This window comes from Hevea brasiliensis, chromosome 17, assembly GCF_030052815.1.
Source record: "Hevea brasiliensis isolate MT/VB/25A 57/8 chromosome 17, ASM3005281v1, whole genome shotgun sequence".
In the NCBI taxonomy this organism is placed as follows: Eukaryota; Viridiplantae; Streptophyta; class Magnoliopsida; order Malpighiales; family Euphorbiaceae; genus Hevea; species Hevea brasiliensis.
This window is the reverse complement of record NC_079509.1, coordinates 7,513,401-7,531,595: the sequence shown is the minus strand read 5'-3', so window position 1 is coordinate 7,531,595 and position 18,195 is coordinate 7,513,401.

Below are 18,195 nucleotides of genomic sequence, written 5' to 3'. Positions count from 1 at the left end.
CCATTTGATCTGTTGGTTGGTTAGAATTCTCCAATTCTAACTCTATTTGCCTTCCTTTACCTCCTTCTTGAATAAACTGTTATTCAAGAAATATGACATCTCTGCTTACCACAACCTTTTGTGATGTAGGCAAATAAAAATAATATCTAAAACTTTCTTTTGGATATCTAACAAATCAACTTTTTTCTGACTTAGTTTCCAATTTATCAGTGTTCAGCTTTTTGATATAGGCTGAACAACCCTAAATCTTAACATGCTTAAGACTCGGTTTTCTTCCATGCCATATCTCATAAGGTGTGAAAGAAACTGATTTTGATGAAATCCTATTTAGAATATGCAAAGCTTATTCTAATACAAATTCCCAAAAAGAGATTGGCATATCAGTATAACTCATCATACTGCGTACCATATCTAATAGGGTACGATTTCTCCTTTCAGATACATCATTCAGCTGTGGCGTTCCTGGAGGAGTCAGCTGGGAAACAATATCATGCTCTTTCAAGTATTCATCAAATTCAATACTTAAGTATTCACCTTCACGATATGATTAAAGAGTTTAATACTTTTTCATATTTGATTTTCTACTTCAGATTTAAATTCTTTGAACTTTTCAAAGGATTCATGTTTGCATTTCATCAAATACAAATACCTAAACCTTGATTTATCATCAGTAAAGGTAATAAAGTAATGAAAACTGCCTCTAGCCATTTCCTTAAATGGATCACATACATCACTATGTATTAGCTCTAAAATATTTTTAGCTCTTAGTCCTTGTCCAACAAAGGGTGATCTAGTCATTTTGCCTTGAAGGCAGGATTCACAAATTGGAGTAGGTTCAGAACTCAATGAGGATAAAATCTCCATTTTCTCCAGTTTTGCAATCCTATCTTCTGCAACATGACCTAATCTTAAGTGCCAAAAATGTTTTAAACTATATTTGATTTTCATAATAGCATTACATTCATTTAGATTGCTTGCATTCAATTTGTGTTTATCATTATTATACAAATAATAAAGATCATCATGCATATAACCCGAGCCAATATATTTATTTCCAAAATAAATATTGCAAACATCATTTGTGAACTGGAATTCATAACCGTTTCTAGTCAAATTAGATATAGAAATGATGTTTTTAAAAGTATCAGGTACATAAAAAATATTATTTAAACACAAAATATGTCCACACATGTAAAAAGATTTATACCCCATGGCTAAAGCTTCAACAATTTCGCCATCGCCAATCCGAAGTCTAACATCTCGAGCATGCAAGCTGCTACTGTTTGCTAGTTCCTGCATATCATAAGAAATATGAGAACTGGTACCAGTATCTAAAACCCAAGCTGTAGATGAACTATGAGCATCATCAGCATCTAAATAACAAGATATAGACATACCTTCTGAAGGTGTATCCTTCTTGTCCTTCAGAGAAACAAGACACTCTGGGCAATTCCTTTTCCAGTGCCCATCCTTCTTGCAGTGGAAACACTTTCCTTTGCCTCTATCAACTTTGGTCTTCACTTTCTGTTTGGCTATCTTCTTGGAAGGTCCTGGAACTTGAGATTTCTTTTTCTTATTGTCCTTCTTCTTGTTGGACTTTCCAGTAGAAGAAGATGCAATCAAAGCTACCTCTTTTCCTTTATTGCCCGGCATATTCTTTTGGGCAATAACAAGCATGTTAAGTAAACCAACCAAGGTGTATTCCTGCTTAGTTATATGGAAATTTGTCATAAAATTCCCAAATGACTCAGGTAGGGACTGAATGATCAAATCCGTCTACAGTTGGAAATCCATGTGAAAGTCAAGATGTTCTAGCTGCAGAATAAGCCGAATCATCTTGTGGACATGATCTCCTACATTCTGTCCCTCAGACATCCTCATGCAGAATAGCTGTCTAGATATTTCATACCTAGCATTCCTGCTATACTTACCATACAACTCTTGCAGGTGAAGAAGGATCTCACTTGCACTTTGCATGTTCTCATGCTACTTCTGTAACTTATTACTCATAGAAGCAAACATGTAACATTTGGCTCTCATATTATGCTCCTTCCACTTGTCCAAAGTATTATATTCCTCTTGAGTGGCCTCTGGAGGTAAGGGACCAGGAACCTTTGAGTCTAGAACATACCCAATACATTATAGGTTCAGGACAAGTTTTAAATTTTTTAGCCAATCAGAAAGATTAGGTCCCGTCAACCTATTGTGATCAAGTATGCTCGCAAGGATATTGGATGGTGGTGGTTGTTGTGTGCTCATTATTATCAGAAAATTAATTGCAGAAAATAACTAGATTAATTAGTAAATGTATTAAGTAATTAACCAAAATGATTATGGTCTTTTAATCAAATTGATCCTCCCACTAATTTGGCGAATCCTACACTTTCAAAATAGGAAACGGAAATCCTAGTTGGATGGATTTCTAGTGGGTGATTGAATTCTTATAGTCTTATTGATCATCCTCAGGCACATCCATTATTGGAATTACAATAAACTATAAGTGAGCAACTCCTTGCCCATCATATCTCATATGAGGTTCAATCATTTATCTAGCCCTTAATGCTCAAAATCTCAGGCACATCCATTATTGATTTATTTTGCATTAGTTAAGTTGATCCCATTAAGCCAGTAAATATGTAAATAATTTTAATGCCTTTAGGTACATCCATTATTGGCCATCAACTATTTACATATTTACAACATCTCATGTTTAACAATTATTCTTAAGAAAATCTCTTAAATTAAATGCATTACATGCAAGTATTTAAAATTTATTAAAATAATTACCTCAATGGAGGGCCCATGATATAACTACTTTAATTATACCATTTCCAACTTAATCATTTGTTTGGAAGATTTAGTGGTCGGCTTAATTACTACTATGCTCTCCCTTTGCACATTATCCAATTAACATGCATATATCATATACTTGCATACATTCCCATACATCTCATGGATACATTGATAAACAATTAATATGGTATGATCGTGGGCTTTCTAAAGGATTCAATTATGAGCCACCAATAATTGATCAGGGCATTCTTAGGTGTATTTTATTCATTCATTTTACAAGACTTACTGAAGGACTACATAATCAACACTTGCTCTTGATTTTCTCCCACTGGTCCCACCAATGCTATTGACCTCATTTATCTTCTTGCAATCCAATTACATTGTAATCCTTGGCATACCAAGGTGAATTTACAAGAATATGGACTTTAAAGTCCTCAAATAAATGAAATTACAACTCAAATTATTACAACACTTATAATATATACCACTAAAATAAAATTAGTTATTTTACAACAAAAAAAAAGAAATAAATCCAATCACATTGGTCTTTTATTGTCCATGATTATCCATCATGCATATTAAAATTTAACAATTAAATAAAATATACATACTAAAAAATTAAATTGAATATCACATATTCAACAAAAAAATTCAGATTTGAATCTTATTCAAATCATTTTAAATTTAGAAACCCTTTCTAAATTTAATACCTTGAAAACATTTTTTAATAATTAATTGTGTGATTAAAATTCATAATTAAACAATTTAATTAGATATAGGACTGATTATGGATCTTAAAATATATAACAATTGCACCATTAGTCCATAAACCATGCGTATAGATGAAACACACCCTTAGGGTGTGAATCACTTTCATGCCGCCACCTCTTGATGCATCCAAACAGCTTTAGATCAATCAAATTTAATCAAATCACACAATTAAATCTTATATACAATCCTAATGGCAAATATAGTGGCTCTGATACCAATTGAAGGAGCAGAAGCTTAGTGATTAGTTCATTTGAGCATTGAATTTCAAAAATTTATTCTAGGATTTCATGCATCATGCCACATCTCTTATGTGCCTAATTAATTTCAATGCTCAATTATATATTAAAACACTTTTAATATGTATTAGGATCTATGTTTGCCATTCAAGATTGTGAATTAATAAATTAATTCATTTAAACCCTAGTTTAAAAGAGGAGTTTGAGTACTAACCTCTTTGATGCACTATGGATGCAATTGGCACCTTTAGGAAGCACCTAGGACCCCAAGTGTTGTCCCTCTAGTTTGTCCACACCAAGATCACCAATGAGCAGCCCCCAACTTTGCTTCTCAAGCCTTGCCAACCAATTATAATTTAGGGTTTTGCTTCTAGAGAGGTTGTATGGGTGTATAAGATACTAGAAACAATTTATAGCAACTTTAATTCAAAGAGAATGGAGGATTTCTCTTTGAATTGCTGAGAGATTGATATGAGAGGAAGAGAACAATGTGCCGCCACACTTGAGAGGCTAGAGAGAATTTTTTGTTTCTTCTTTTCTTTTCCTTTTTATAATTATGTCAAGTAATCACATAAACCCTTTGCCACATTTCACCACAATATTGCATCTTATTTTTAATTGACTTAATCACATTAAGCCAAGTGTCAATGTAACACCCCAAAATTTTAAATTTTATTATTTTATGAGTATTTTTGGTATTTTAATTTTATTTAAATTTTAAGAAATTATTTGAGATTTTTCGGATTTTAAAAATCGGATTCGATTTTTCGAAAATATAAACTTTGATGATTTTTAAAAATTAATTTAAAGACCACGTGGCAAAACTAAAAATATATTTGGAGTCTACGAATTTTTCTGAGTTTTCTGAAATTTTTTTCGGAAATTTTGGACCTCGTTTTCTGTCCCGAGGCAGAGTAAAAATTCAAAATTTTGTATTTCGAATCGAACCGGCCAAATTGAACCGGACGGGATCGGACCGGTCGAATCGGACCGGCTCCCTCCCATTTTTCTTCCTCCCGCGCGCATCTCCTCCTCCTTCTCTCTTTCTCCCGTTTTCTCTCTCCTCCCGCCCCAGCCCACCTGCCAGCCATCTCCCCCGCCACCCCAGCTCACCAGCGCGCCGTTCCACCTCCTTCCCCCGGCCGGCCGCCGCCCCAAACGGCCGGAAAATGCGCACGAACTCCCCTCCCTTGTGCGCGTGACGTTTCGACTTCCCGGCCAAAATCGGACCGATCCGGCCACCAATTGGACCGGGTCTTATGTCTAAAATCATCTACTCGTCGATAGCATTCCATAGACACCAAGAACGCCAAAATCCATCGAGCGGTTTGTCCAATTTTTGCCCAGGAAATTTTAGCCCATTTTAACTTTCGGACTAGAGTTCTTGCAAACCGTGAATCCCACGAGAAAACCGAGAGTACTAGAGCGCTCCACTCGTCGAGAGCTTCGCGGCGACATAAATTTTGAATTTTTTCGACACCGTTTTCGGTGGGTCTCACGGAACTTCGCAGTGTTTTTTCGAGCATTAAATGAGCTTAAAAATTCTGAAAAATTTATGTACTAACCCCCGTGTTGTGGGCTTCGTGTAGGTATCCTCAATTCGTGGAAATTCGACAGTTGACCGGGTTTGCAAATTTCGGGCCAGACAGATCCGTTACTGGAAAAGTCTCCGAATTGGACCGAGGTTTTGGCTACCCCCCCATTGTTAGACGTCCCGAGTGCGTTCCCAAAGTCAGAATCGGCAAAGGTAAACCCGAACCTTGCTTTTTCGTAATTTTCTAGTGCTTAAATAGGATTAAAAATTCATAAAATATTCGTGGTAGCTCAGAAAATTATGATTCTTTTTGCAATAGCCTAGTAATATTGCTAAGGACCGCGGGGCAAAGTTTTAGAATTTTTAGAGCTTGTTTGGGCAATTTTTGCAAAAATGATCAATTATAAGGACTAAATTGAAATTTTACATATTGTGATGAATGATTGATTTGATGGGCCCAGGAGGGGCTGTGTGATGTGATTGAGTTGTGGATATATGGATTGTGAATATAGAAGTGTGTTTTGAGCCATTTTGCAGGTTGGGTAAGTCCTAGGTATAGGGGAGACTCTGCCGAATTTTCGGCACGACTTAGGACGTATTTGGTCTTTTCTTGATTGTATTGAGTCATTTGTATTAAATAATTGTAATGTGATTGTCAGGTGAGCCGGGACAACCTTCTTCCTCCGCCCAGCCGCCACAGTGACCGTTGTTAAGTCTGTGAGTAAAATATTAATTTTAATTATAATTTCACTATTATTATATGTTCAAGCATGCCCATGCATCACTTATATGCATATATCTATGTAGATAAACTTTAGGCACGATTTATGTTGCATTCATAACTGTGAAAGTGCCATGTATGTTGTTGTGGTAATTTGGAGCAGTGTGTGTGCGTTGGCGTGCGTGTGATGTGGTGTGGACTATGGATAGGACGGGTAGACACGGCTTGAGATCTTGGGACCACGTCGCCGGGGTAGACACGGCTTGAGTTCTTCGGGGACCCGATTTGGTTATTAAGTGGAAGTCCGATTTGAGTTCTTCACCGTACAGTTGGAATAAAGAGAGTCAGATAGGGATCGGCTCCCATATATATATGATTGATATTCTTTGGAGTGCGTGAGTGCTCCAAATTACCTTTTTGATGTTATGATGTGAAAATGTTGTTGATGTTGCATTTCACTCTACAGGGTGCATTAGTTTTAGATAGTTATAGAGATTATGGTTAAAATTGATATTTTACTCTCTGAGTCGAACGCTCACTCCTGTTCAATATTTTTCCAGGCCACAGGAGGATATTTTTGAGGTTAACCTGCTTCCTTTCCTCGCAGGTCGATTATTAATGATTGTATAAACTTGTTAAATCTTAGAATTTCCGCATGTGTTAGAAATGTTTATTTGATTTGGGTCTGTAAACTAAATTATTATTGTGGACCTATAAACTTAATATTCTATGCATGTTTGATGGATTGGATGAGGGAGCTGAGCTCCCATTTATTTTTATGCTGATGAGTATGTGAAGGGTGAGCTGAGCTCCCCAATTGAGTATTTACTGTGTGTTATAGGTCGGGTGAGTCATAAACTCCTCGTTGGTAGGTCCATTTTATGGCCGGACTCTGTCCGATTGATTTCTTGAAATTGGGCCCAAATGGGCCTTAGAGTTGGGTTAAGTGAATGGTTAGGCTTACTACGGGCCTCGGGGGCTTTAAGCTGGCCCAGGTCCTAGTGCCGGTCCGGCCCATGGGTTGGGTCGTGACAAATGTGGTATCAGAGCTTAGGCTCCAAATTCTTAGGGAATGTTCATCTAAAGTGTTGGGAAGAGTCTACTAGGAGTCACATACGGAAAAATAGGGTCCATATTCATCTTGCCTTGTCATCTTTGCTTCTAGTTCTTCTTTATATATTATGTGTGAATATGAGTCATAGAGCTGTGTAACGTGCAGTTTGAATTTTGTGGGCTAATGCTGCTGAATTTCAGGAAAATGCGTAGAAGCGAGAGGCGCCATCGCACTGAACTGGATGTGCTGACGAGGTGTCGGACAGATGAGGCGCTGCCAGGAGGCGGGGTAGGAGGCCTAGAGCTGCTCAAGTAGAAGAGCAGCTGCCAACAATTCAGGATCAGTCTTTTATGGCACAGGGTCCCATGGACCCCATGGCAGCTACTCTAGCTGGGTTGCAGAGAACCATCGATATGATGGCACAGTATATGATCCACCCTCCACAGCAGCAGCAGTCCACCGCACCAAGAGGGGAACCTTACAAACAGATCATCAATTTCAAGAAGTTGGTGCCTGGTACTTATGATGTGTCAGACGATGCATATCGGTTTTTAGATTCCTGCATGGCGAGAGCAGTGCGATTGGATCGATAGAAGACTTATAGAGTGTATGCAGCATGTCATGGGGCCTATGCCTAGACAATGGATGAATGACTACATATTACCTCGGATGGAGGGTTTGTCATGGACTCAGTTTGTGGAAATGTTCATCAACCGGTTTGTACCAGAAAGCTTCAGGGATCAAAAGCAGCGGGCCTTTGAGACCTTAAGACAGAATGGCAGGTCTGTAGATGAGTATGCTACAGAATTTACAGGCGGCGGTATGCCCCCACGAGTATCTCTGAGAGACTATGAAGGTGAAAAGATTCCTAAAGGGACTTGATAGGAGGTATGCAAACCTGGCCATGATGTCTGATTAGTCGTTTAATGTGGTAGTTGATCGAGCCAGACAGATAGAGATTAGCTATGCTGCGGATGACAGCGGAAGAGCAAAGAAAAACAGAGCAGAGGATTCTTCAGGTGTTCCCCACATGGGTACTACGGATAGTGGTGGCCAAACTACTTACAGAGGAAGAAGCAGGAATAAGAGGAGTGGTTTTAGACACAAATCCCGAGGGTTCGCACCGAGTACGGATCCAAGCGGTGGTCACGATTCGAGTACAGCGATTAAGGTGCAGTTCAGATCTTCCCTTGCACCTTGTGCACAGTGTGGAAGAGGACATTCAGGACCTTGTTTGATGGGTTCAGGAGTATGCTTCAGGTGTGGCCAACCATGTCACTTTGCTAGGGAATGCCCCGTGTTCAGTGAGCCATAGATCGGGTCACGAGTTACATTGCAAATGTTCCTCGTCGATTGTATCCGGTGCTTCCGGCATGGCGGCGATCGGTTAGTAGCCAGGGCCGAGGACAAGGGGCGTGGATTTAGAGGCGGTCAGAGGTAGAAGTCGATGTCGTGGTTACGCCACTCAGGGTAGGGGTCAAGCTCGGGTTTTCACCCTGACCCACCAGGATGCTCAAGCTTCAAATGCAGTTGTGGCAGGTATTCTTCTAGTCTGTTCCTATGAGGCTCGTGTTTTGATAGATCCGGGTGCTACGCACTCATTTGTCTCCCCTGTGTTTGCCATGAGGTTGGGTAGAAACCCTACAACTTTAGAATGCCCTTTGTCAGTAGCTACCCCACTTAGTGATAACATAGATGTAGATATGATTTTTCCGGGTAGCCCAGTAGTAGTGGATGGAAAGATCCTCCCAGCAGACTTGGTTCCTCTATCAGTGATAGATTTTGATGTAATCTTGGGGATGGATTGGTTGGCAACTCATTATGCCACTTTAGACTGCAGGAACAAAAAGGTGTATTTCCACATACCTGGTGTGGAAGAGTTTAGCTTTGATGGTGACAGGAGCGTGGCTCCATATAATTTGGTGTCAACGATTAGCGTTAGAAAAATGTTGAGGCGTGAATGCCAAGGGTATTTGGCATTGGTGAGAGATACATCTGTAGAAGGTGTCAGCATGGAAAATGTTCATGTTGTCAGAGAATTTATGGATGTCTTCCCTGAAGAGCTTCCAGGGTTGCCACCAGAAAGGGAAATAGAGTTCTGCATTGATGTTTGTCGACACCATATTTTGGCCGATCCCCAAAATCAATAAAACTTTGAAACCGACCCCCAGTACTAAGTCTCCCTGTGACAGCTAATCACATTTCCGATCCCTCTTTGATAGACAGTCACATTTCCGATCTCTCCTCAAAGAATTGAATCAATGCTAAGTCCTCACATCAGTCAAAGCCTTACCAGTCTATTAAATCGCTCACCGATCTCTCTCGGACTGTTGTCGAATCTCGGACGATCAAGTATATTCTGATCTCTGTTAATAAACGAAATGAACCGACACTAGATCTTTTCTTACCGCTTTATTTCCGATCTCCTTTCAAAAGTTTAAGAGCTAAGGTTTTGGTCGGTTTAATGAGGATTCGATCTTAAGTGTTCAAGTCAAATTTCAAATTATAATCAAGTAACTTTCAGCATTTCTTCCCTACCGATCTCATGCTTATTGTGCTTTCCGATCTCTTACGCTTAGATTAATAATTGCATTTAGTTCGTGTTTTGCTATGCTCAGACAATCAAATACTTAGGCAATTCAGAGATTTTCCAATCACATCCAATCATTGAACAAAGAGCGATTTCATTTCATACCAACATTTGTACAAGTCATTCGGCTGGGGGATCACCCCCAGCCTGATCTACATTTTCCTCATTTTCTCTCTCACCCTCGGCCTCCTCTTCGCTTTCCTCCTCGCCTCGGGGCAGTCGGCCATCCAAGAGAAGTCCTCCTGCAGGTAACGCTCGAGCTCGGCCAATAGATCCTTGTGAGCGTTCACATAAGCACCGGCTATTCCTGTCACCATCTCTTCATCTTTTGCCTTAAGCTCCTCAGCAAGGTGAGCGACCTGAGCAGCTTCGTTGGCCCGGAGCGCTTGGACCTCTCTAAAAGCATGATCCCTTTCAGCCAAAACATGAGTCTGTTCGGCCAGCTTATCCTCATAGTACTTCATGCGCCCCTCAATTTGAGATATGTAATCCTGAGCAGATGAGAGTTGGGATCGGAGGGATGCCACCTCTTGACTCTTATTCTCAACCTCCTTACCCAGGCGGTGAGCCTTTTCCCGGACTACGTCTTTGGTTCACGGGCACTCTACATTCAAACTCATGGATCGGGTCGATGTCGTCAAGATTGTCCGGAGACGATCTGTCCGATCCTCCCGGCGGATGGAAGACCCCAAGACTTTGGCAAAATCGGGGTTCTCCCGAACAGTCCGGTTGTTCTCCAGGGAAGCGATCAGCACTTGAGCGCCACGAGAAGGGGGCCTCGCAGGAGGTCGAGAACGACCCCCTTCTGTGCTTGGAGCAACTGGAGGAGGTGGAGGCGGCTCTTCTCGTCGAGGAGGAGATCGGACAGCTTCTGCGATCGGCGGTCCCGAAGGTTGAGGCGGGTCTCTTTGTATCTCCCCAGGTTCATGGCCGGGTGTTTGAAGTAGTGCCGAACGCTTCATCTCTTTTACTTTCCGGGAAATCTCTCTTTCTTTCTTCCGCTTTCTGGAACCCTCACAACCCGCCATACCTGCACAAAGAAGAGGTCAGTGAGATCGCTAAGGTCCTGAGATCTGAGATGTAGAAAATACCAATGCCGAGGTCAGAGAGCGGAAGTTCGCGATCTTGGCCGGTGATCAGCTGTATGGTCCAATGGTGCAGCTCGGCAGTCACCGCATCTAAACAGGAGAACTTCTGAGTGGCCGCCTGATTCTTCAGTTCCATCACTATTAGGCTTTCCTCCTTGTTCAGGGTAATACGCTTCGGAATCAAGGGCCCCTGGGGCCACCAGCGACGGGGGAAGTCCTCAAAGCAGGTCGGATTTTTGCTCCTCAGAATGAAGAAGCGGTTCTTCCAATTCTTAAGGGAGGAGGGCAGATCGGTAAAGAGCCCACAATGAGGCTTCGCCTGAAAAAACCAGTGCTCATCGTCTTTTAGTGAGTTAGCTTTGCGATTCGGCGAACACCTTAGCCGTAGGACTGATTCCCTTAGCTCGGCACAGGCCTCGGAAGGCTACTAAGATCCGCCACGAGTTAGGGTGAACTTGGGCAATGCACACTCGGTGATATTTTAGGACCTCCTTGAAGAAGTCGTCCAGAGGGAACCAAAGACTGGTCTTTAACTATTCCTCGTATACCATAACCATGTCATTCTCTTCAAAGAAGTGATCGGCTCGATGATCGCCGTGACACCGGATAAGTTCGTACGAATCAGGACGAATATTGTACTCCTGGCTAAACGATTGCAGATCGGATTCTTGCAAGATCGATGGCAGCTCGTCCATAGGAATATTCTCCCTCCCTGAAGAAGGTGCATGCCTTGATGGTGCGATCCGCCCCCGAGCTGGAACGGAGACCCTAGGAGGTTCTGGTCGTGCGCTTAGCCTGACCACCTCTTCTTCATCAGACGACCACGAAAACTGAATGGAAGGAGGGCTCGTCGCTCTCTGACCTTCGGCGCTGCTCATTTTCAAAGGAAATAAAGAATTTAAACTAAAAAGAAGATCAAAGCCCTTACTGGAGTCTGATCGGTGTCGGAAGAACTTGAGAAAACGAGAGAACTTTGAAGTTGTGAGCAAAAGAATGAAAATGGAATAAGAGAGCAATTGGCTAACCCCTACCCCTATTTATACTCGTCCGAGCATTTAATGCTCACGATGTCCCAGGCAATGCATCGATTAACGGGATTCGCCAGCTGTTCTGACACGTCTCTCGAACACTCCAAATTCCATAAAGAGAACGGCTAATTAGAGATCGGCATATTAAGATAAATGTTTCGAATTGTGGATCAGTTAAGGGTTGTTCAGTTAGGAACCAGATCGGATAAACACATCAGAGATCGAAAAATAATCAATGCAATAATAATAAGATGATAATTGACTTTTATTTCCAAAAGATCGGATTACATCATTTGGGCGATCTCTAGGGATCGGAATAATAAAGATCGGAAGATGGGAGATCAGCATGAGAGATCGGAATAGGAGCGTGGGAGGGATCGGAAGGCAAAAAGAATAAGACAAATCCCAAATAACCGTCGTCAGAATCAGAGCCGAGGTAGTTAAAGCGTGGCAGACGAGATCTCCGCAAAGACGCCTAAGAATCGCCCGCAATCTTGTGGTGCGGTATGTCATGACAGTCCTGTACATCCCAATCTCCACCGTTGATCTCACTTGTAAGGACGAACCCGGAACCCTTGGATCAAGAGGGAAGACGACAAGACCAGCGTCTTTCGCTCTTAGCCCTCAGATCGCTCCGGACAAGAGAATTTGGGACCGTCAGATTAGAAGAAGAAAATGACAAATATTCTAAAGAGGATCTCAGCCGGCCGTTCTGATCCTCTTTAATTCCTGAGCCTCAGATCATGTCCTTCGAAATCCTGACCCTCCATCTCCCTCAAAATAGATCCTGACCCTTCATGGGGAGCACCCGATTCCTATAAATACCTGCTTGAAAACTGTTCAAAGAAAAAAACATATAGACAAGAGCGTAACTATAGCAGAATAACTCTGAAACTTAATTCAGTTTGTTACTCTGCTATTTTCTTTGGAGATTTCGTAGGAAAAAACTTTCGAAACTAGTTTTCTGAAGTGTTTTCTTGCAAAAGGGATTCTTGAATACTGAAATTTTTCATTTCGATTCGTTCATTATCTGTGGCTCTCACTTTACATCTTTGTTATCCTCTATTTCCATTCATATTGTCTAAGCTCAACTCCATTCAAGCTTGGTTATTCTGACCCGTTTACATTTTAACAAAGAATACTTCATTTCGAGGTGAACCGTAGTCCTCCGGCTGCCAACCTGCAATCTTGCTACTTTTTGCGATTCTGTAGTTAGTTCAATAGACTCGACTCCCTACAGGTCAGTGTTAATATCGCCATTTTATTAAGTCTAGTTCTCGTTTCACGTATTTCCTTCGTTCTCTTTCTTGTGCCTGTTGTTTTCTTTAAGTTCATGTCACGCTAAAAAATACAAAGGAAAGATATGCTCTAGTTTACTCCCGTGCTGGCTAACCCACACTTTTGTTAACCTTTATTATTTCTGAACACAAGTCATCTAGCCCCGAGTTACGTAGAAGCAGCTAGACAAAATGTAGGTAACTGTGTTTAAAGTGTCTCTTTGAAAAAAGAGGGTCTAAATAACACGTCAGGGAAACAGCAAAATTGAATCACTAGGCTGACATGGGAGGCGATCCGGCATAATGCCATAAGGCGGAATAAAAATCAAAACTCAGATAAGAAAAGGGTACAGATAGGATACTGGTAAAGTGACCTTAGCCCGTCAGCAAAATTCAGTCCGGCGTCCCTTATTTAGTCACAAAGTACCAACGAGTTAAAAGAAAAAAAAGTCTTATTTCGACCTTTGGCACCTTTAAATATTAGAACTCTTAAACTTAGACTCTTATGATGTATGGCTGTGTCCTAATTTCGAAGAGGTCGGAAGAGAGTCTTCATCCGTTCCTCAAACAAATTTTTAACAAATAATTTAAAAGAGATCGGAGGAGAGTTCTTATCCGATCCTTACTTAATTTTATAACGAATAATTTAATAGAGATCGGAGGAGAGTTCTTATCCGGTTCTCAATCTAAAATTTAAAATAAATACTCAAAGGAGATCGGAGGAGAGTTCTTATCTGGTTCTAAAACTAAAAATTTAATAAACATTTAGAAAGGAGATCGGAGGAGAGTTCTTATCCGGTCTCAAATCAAAATTTTAATAAACACTTAATAGAGATCGGAGGAGAGTTCGTATCCTGTCTCAATTCAATTTTAATCTAACGAGTATCGGAGGAGAGTTCTTATCCGGTCTCAATTCAGAATTTAAAAAAAATATTTAACAGAAATCGGAGGAGAGTTCTTATCCTGTCTCAACTCAAAATTTTAATAAATATTAAAGAGTTCGGAGAAGAGTTCTTGTCCGATCCTTAAATTAAAATTCAATAAAATATTCCTTTCAAACAAAATTAACATACAACAGTAACTCACTAAGGTTGTCTCATTTACTTATGTATCTGGGTGATCCGAATTTAGTGAAAAATTAAATTTTCCTTTTGACAAAAGGATTAACATGTCCATTCAAGCCCTCCTAACTAATGCAAAGTTAAATCTACTTACCCTTATTAAGGGACGAGGTGGGGTGCCTAACACCTTCCCTACCCGTTTACGGACCCCGAACCTAGAATCTCTGTCTTGAAGTGGTTTCATTTCAATCTATTTTCACAAATGGTTTTCTTTAGTTTCCCTCAAAACTAAGGTGGCGACTCCTCACTCTTTCCCACTTCGGTGAGGGTTCGTTCAGCGACCATAAAACACCTTGCGACGACTTAGCGACTCACTGGGACATCATATCCGAATTTAACCCCGGTTTAGAGGTCTAAAAAGTAGATTTAATTTTCCAATCAAATTATAGTTAGGTGGGCTCACCCGGCGATAGTTTACGTGTTAATTTTTGTTTATTCCTACTAACTGTTCCGCTTGTTTTGCTTGTTTTGCTTGTTTTATCCTCTCTGATGCTCTTCATTTGAAAAAAAAGGAAAAAGGAAAAAATTGAAAGAATAAAATCCCCTGAATTGGGAAGAGGTAAAGGTGCCCCTTCACACACGGAACACTCACACGATGTCCTCACACACTTGGTCCTATACCCGGCTTTCTTACCCTTTTAGGAAAGTAGGAGGGTCATGTAGCGGTGCAGTGGGTTTTACCCGTTAGTATCCGTGAAGGCTTCGCTCAGATTGAAACTCGTTCTATCCTTTGTGATACTCGTGGAATTTTCCGATAATATCATGGTTATAGAACGGGGCTCTCTTATTCTGATGAGGGCAATTTGGGAACCTGTGGCTTTTAGAAAATTAGACCTTGAGCTAAACTATCACAATAGTGAAAGCGTAGTAAGCTACCTTATAAGATAGAACTATCCAATTAGGTAGCACTCATCCCAGATCGAGAGTCTCCTATGCTAGGACAAAGGGGCATACTTGCTCTTACTGCTCGCTTTAATTTCCTTTTGTTCGTTTTTGTGAGGGTAATCTTGAATTCTCTGAAACACCTACATATTTTCCTACTTTGATAAATGTGTATGTGTCACCCCGCCAATGATATGATTCAAAATTACCCAAATTTATCTTGCTAACGAGTTTTTCCAAGCATCATCAAACCAAGAGTGCGTGAAAAGGATAAGGCATCATTTTTATCATGGCATCCTCGAGTCGATCGCGAAGAAGTTCGAATGCTAAACTTTGGTCCAAATCAACTCATACTCCAGTACCCTCGCAAAATAATGTTTCCAAGGCACATGCTAGCTTACTACCCTCATGGGATCCGAATAAAATTGAGGTCGAATGAAACGACCTCGAAGTGCATCTAATGGATGGAGGTCGCTTCCGATCGTGTCAAGGCACGATTTGAAAGGAAATACGGAAAATTGCAACCCTAATGCGAGTCAAGGTCCAAATCCGGCATTAAAGGCCATCTTTGTCGATTTGGAATCCTAAGTGCGGGTATTCTCTTTCAATGACATTGATACTGATTCCCACTATGGAAGAATATCAGGCATTACTAGAGATTCCTTACTCAACACAGAATCGGATCTACCTACACCTTTGAGCATAGGCAGACCTGGAAACGATTAACACATTTATTGGGTATTCCTTCGGAGGAGGCAAAGTCAAAAGAAACGGTCAAAGGGAACACGCATGGATGGTATTGGACCTACCTCGAGAAGCGGTTAGATCAATACCTCCAAGAGAAACAGTGGGATCAAGCTTCAGTAGCACTCGCATTGGGAATCTATGGCCTGATTTTGTTCCCGGGACCATTAGGAATCATAACTGCGACGGTGGAAGTATTCAGGCGGTAGAAAGGCAGGAGGTCAATCCGATACCGGCAATTCTTGCGGAGACCTTATTAACCCTTACCTACTGCAGACAACAGGGTAAAGGGTCCATCAAGTGTTGTTCTCAATTGTTATATCTCTGGATTATCAGTCACATATGCCCTGTGGAGACAAAAGGATTGACTTGGTACCTTGACCAGCCTCCCATCGAGAAGATGACCCGGTTAATAATCAGTCCGAATAATGAGCAATGATGGCGGGAACAGATTTTGAGTTTCAATAGCCATGATTATTATTGGAGGAAGCTGTGGGCGTCAGGCCAATCCGTTTTGATCAACACGGGAGGTAATCAGTCGGTGTCCCTGATCGGAGTAACCGGATACACAAGTTACACTCCGGCATTGGTAATGAGGCAGTTTGGCTCAACACAGACCAGAATCGACATTGAAGAATACCACCAAGGTCATTTTTACCATGAGCTCAAGGAAGAGGGAGGGTTGAAAATGGCTCGTAGATCCTGGAAAACATCTCTCACGATAGAAAGGTCGCCTAAAGGTCCAAGTGCCACACGCGATTATCTTGAATGGAGGGTGACAGAGGCGAGAACACTCAGCTGTAGAATTCAAAGGCGACCCTCGCCAAACGTCCTATTAGAAGAAGGCGATAACCGTCGGATGACTCATTACAAAGGCAAATCTGAGAACTCACAACTACAAGAACAAACAAAGCAGTTGGAAGACCAACGGCGCTACTTAAAAGAAAGGTGAGAAGACTCAGGGAAGAGGCAAGGGCCGAAAAGATAAGGTTCGAAGAGCAGGAAGTACGGTGGGAAGAGGAAAGAGACTCTCTTCAAGCTGAGGTCAAAGAAATGAAAGTGCAGAATAGTAAGCTTCAGGAAAAGATGAAATACCAAGAGATACTCGTTGAAGAGTATAAACAGGAAAACAAAAAGAAGAAGCTCGAATTAAAAGAATAGACACTACTCATCAACGATATCTTGAAAGAATGTGCTAAGGAAAGGAAGGAGAAAGAAAGACAAGCTGCTCTCTATCAAGAGCTGAAAGAGAATATTGACCAGCTGGAGAGAACGATAGCACAGGAAAGCAAGAACTCCTACACAGAATCGAGTATGCTCTAAAAGCATTCAACCCTGCCAAACAAGAAGAAAGGTTATATGAGTATCTCAGAAAATGTCATCTCATTATAAAAAACCTCCCAGAGCCTAGGCCGATGTAAAGAATACGGTGTACAAATTATTCAGTTAATGAAATGATTTTTGGACCATTGTTTAGCAAATTTGTGAATGAATAATATGACTCCCGTAGGAACTCCCTCGCTAGGGTTATATGAAAAATTGAATGCGCTATATGGACAGGTATCATAAACGCGCATTCAATCCAGTCATTCACAGTCAGACTATCGAACGATGCCATGATAAAGTTGATGCAATTATCCTTTCGCAGATTTCATTCTGGCTCCCAAATGCCACTGTATCCTTCGTCCAGACCAGGACTTTTAGTTTCTTTACAAAATTCAAAATTCATTAAAAATCCTTTTTTTCGACTTCTTACAGGAAATCAACATTGCTTCAAACAAGGCAAGTCTGACCAAACACACGGTTCAACCCAAGCGAGTGTACTTAATAAGATCTCGAACAAAGAAGATAATGGAAGATCAGGAACAAGTACAGAACCTACAAGGATAGGTTTCTGAATTGAAAGATCAGGTCTCAGAACTTATGAGACTAATGAGGGAAATGTCCCAGAATAAACCCACAGCAGAGCCTAGCCTACCGCTACCTCCTCCACCACCTCCAACAAATGATCCACACCAAGCTTCAACTTCTTTTACCTTCCATTCACCAATTCCGGACCCGACAATCACTGTCAATCCGGCTGCCATGAATAATGACTTACCTTACTCTCATTACCCAACCGTTTCAAACACCGACCCATACCCTTCCATTCTAATCCCTCCAGTTCACTCCACCCCTCATCTCCCAGCTGGCGGAGCATTTCATACAGTGGGAGGAGAAAATAAGACGAGAGAAAATGAGAAACTATCTGCTCTAGAAGAGAGATTGAGAGCGATAGAGGGGCTGAATATGTATGGCTCAGTTGATGTGGCATCACTTAGATTGGTTCCCGATGTGGTGGTGCCACCCAAGTTCA